This window comes from Vigna umbellata, chromosome 4 (genome assembly GCF_029865625.1).
Source record: "Vigna umbellata cultivar VRB3 chromosome 4, Vumbellata_1.0, whole genome shotgun sequence".
In the NCBI taxonomy this organism is placed as follows: Eukaryota; Viridiplantae; Streptophyta; class Magnoliopsida; order Fabales; family Fabaceae; genus Vigna; species Vigna umbellata.
This window is the reverse complement of record NC_142168.1, coordinates 43,482,450-43,486,050: the sequence shown is the minus strand read 5'-3', so window position 1 is coordinate 43,486,050 and position 3,601 is coordinate 43,482,450.

Sequence of the window (3,601 nt, the reverse complement as noted above, 5' to 3'; positions counted from 1 at the left end):
TAACTTTAACAAAATTAGGGGTGAAAAACGAGTCTGGACTCTCATACAGTCTATGAACCCCATTTTTATAACGTTTACAAAAATAATAATTTAAAACGTTAGTTTTTGTGTATTATATTATTTAAAACATAAAAATATATAATAATATTAAGACCTAATGTATATAATAATTAAGTTCTAATTACTAATTATAATAAAATAATTTAACATGTAAAAATAATAATTATTTTGATTTATTGAATTATTTATAGTATTTTATGAATATGCTGCATTATTTATAGTATTTTTTCATTTAGGTGGCGTCTTCTAACTTACAACCAGTTGTTGGATGTCAGACCTCATAATTATACACCTAAACCTCACCTGTTAAATCGCATTTAATGCGCCCAAACCCTGTTCAGATTTCATTAAAAACGCACCCAAACTCTGCACACGGACGCCAGGTGTCGTTAAACGAGAATCTGGAATCAGTTAGTGGAATACAAGTGGCAGCAGGGGAACGGACGCTCGTCTTACGTGGGAAGGAAAAATAATTTTTCTGAAAACCCTCTTCCCACTCTTCTGCATGCACCTTCTTCTTCCCAAAATTCTGAGTTTCCATTTCTCCTCCTTCTCTCTAGAAACCTCCTCCTTCTCTCTTCTGTAACTTACCATTCTCTTCCTCCAATCCCATTTCAGAAACCGTAAAAATACTCTCGGCACCTTAAGCTTCAGTTTGGACCGAACAGTTTCAGAGTCTGAAGCTGGTAAGTTTTCCTCTCAAACCGTTCGTTCTTAGGTCACATGCAAAACAAAGATTTGGTTGCATGCAGGGATACTTTCCAAATCCTTCTTGATGTTTTTGGTTAGACTTAGTTGGAAGAAGTGAGAAATCGTTGGGATAAGAAGCTGTAGACAGACACCCTAAGTTGATACTCTTAGGACGATTCACCCCTGATCCAGGTAAGGGAAGCTTATTCAGTTTAATTCTTGCGTATGGGTTGTGCTGTATGAACGATTATGTGAGTTGTATGAAGCATGAAATGGTGATATTTGATTTTTGTATATGATTATGATTACGAATTGATGTGTGAGAAAAATGAAATGGACTATGATATGAGTAATTGAAAGTATGAAAGTTTATGCTGAAAAAATGAGGGAATGGAATTAAATCTGTAAATCTGAACTCCCCTATGATAACGTACGTTCGTCATTGAACGGTCATTGACCGTTCGGTGTTGTCATTGAACTTCTTTGAAATTGAATTCTTTCATTTGGAAAGAATTCTGGTTGAGGACGAACACCCTCTTATATTAGTGCTACGTTTGAGCGTTCGGCCAAACGTGGATATCCTGAGTGTTGTGTGAGGAATTGAGAAGCTTGAAAATATACCTTTGGACACTTAGTCATTTCTAAATCCCAATTTCACCATCTCGTATTACATTTATTCTATTTTCTATTATGAGTTTAAGCAGCGATGGGTCTGGACTCAAAGCGTTCGTTATGAGTGGCGCTCGGTCTTATACCGAACGCTCGTCCTTGCCTTAACTATCAAACGGGTGTAAATAGCGTTCGTCCAAATGTTTTAGTAAAGGTGTATTACCGCGTTCGGTCATTGACGGGCAGTCGGTTTTCTTAAGCGAATTGATCTCGGTATAGTTCTTTATTCGTCTGGTGGTGTTTATATCCTTTTGGATTCGGCCTAGAGCCCTTGTACTTGACATATTCTAAGTATTATTCGGATCGTACTAGAGTCAGTTCATTTAACTGATTCAAGTCGTAATGACGTTCGTCAAATAACATGTGTCGGCTTTATTCTGCTCGGAAATGAGTTTTTCTCGGTCTCGTCTTTAATGTTCGTCCTTGTTATGAAGAGGGTTGAACGCTCATCTTTTTATGAAACTAGAACGGAATATGAAAATGATATTAAAGTGAAAAGTTATTAAGAATGAACAGTATATGAGGTGAAATTATGGTTGTGGATTTTGAACGAGCGTTCCAGGGAGAAACGACTCTTGGATGAAAGTTGAGAATTGTAAAGTATGAATGTGGTAAGCTTAGCTGGCGGGTCATCCTAATGTTCCGTGAGTGCTCGTTCTCAAGTAGAGAGGAGTATGTCATGTGTGGGAACGGCAGGAGGTCCTAGTCCATAACTGTAACTTGGACGGAACGGATTAACCTCGGGAGGTAGCTGATGTAAAATTCCAGTTATTATATCACCGGGTGCACGAACGTCGTAGCTACACAGAATTGATACGGTCCGGACAATCAGTCTAGTAACAGGAAATTGTTTGAATTACAGAAGTCGATTGAATTATATGTTGTGATTTAATTAACATGTTTGATGTGTTATGAAATGCATGTTGTTACTTGAATTAAATTCAATAAGCTTACCCTTTCATTTTCTTTGCGTTGTCTATCGTCCTTGTACGTCCGTCCTGTATATGCAATGATCATCCGTGTGGATGTGAGCAGACGGAGAGGCGTTGCTTGAGGAAACGCTGGAAGAAGAAAATTTGGAGGATGCAAACCTCGTGGACGTTGAAGTGAAGACCGAATAGTAGGACATTCGGTTATTTTGTTAGTGTAGAACGTTAGCCTATTGTATTAGGACGTCCCTCTTTCCTTTTGTTTATTTGGACCGTTCGGTATTTTTGCGTTGTAAGCCGTTCGGTTATTTTTGCGTTGTAAGTCGTTCGGTTATTTTTCAAGAAAAGAGTAAGAGCGCTTGGTGTAAGACCGAGCACTACCCAATACGATTACTATGTGTAAGATCGACACTGCTCATTATGAGCTCTAAGTAGAAGACCGACACAGCTCATCTTCAACCAGAATTCTTCCCAAATGAAAGTATTCCAATTCAAAGAAGTTTCTAGAACACCAAACGGTCAAGAACCGTTTCATGTCGAACGTACGTTATCATAGGGGAGTTTATATTCAAGTTGCACTTACATTCGCTCATTTCTCAGCATATACATTTCATATTTTCAATTACTCATATCATAGTACATTTCATATTCACCATATATCAACTCATACTTATGATCATATATCAAAATCAAATATCACAGATCATGTTTCACGCAACTCTCAGAACATCCATACAGCATAAACAAAAGCATACGAATTAAATTTAATAAGCTTCCCTTACCTGGATCAGAAGTGAACGTCCTAAGAGTGTGATTTTGACTCGACCAACTATGGCTTTCTACCCTCCACAATTTTTCTTACGTTCTTCAACTAAGTCTAACCCAAAAGAAAATTCAGAGAACTTAGTTTATACCCTTGCATGCAACTGAATCTTAGTTTCGCATGTCATCCAAAAACGAGCGTCTAAGTCGAGAGACTTACCGGTTTCAGAATCTGGAGCTGTTCGGTCCAGGATAAAGCTCACGACGCAGGGAACGTTCCTATGGTTCTGAATGTTGAACGGAGAAGAAATGGGTGAGTAACAGTAGAGAGCAGGAGGGAGTTTTCTGGAGAGAAGGTGGAGAAGAAGAAAGGTCAGAGTTTCGGTAAGGAAGAAAGTGAATGCAGAGAGTGGAGTAGACTTTTCTGAGATTCAAATTTTGCTCCACAGTCGAGGACGAACGTCCCCTCTTCAGCCGACACCTGTTTTCCA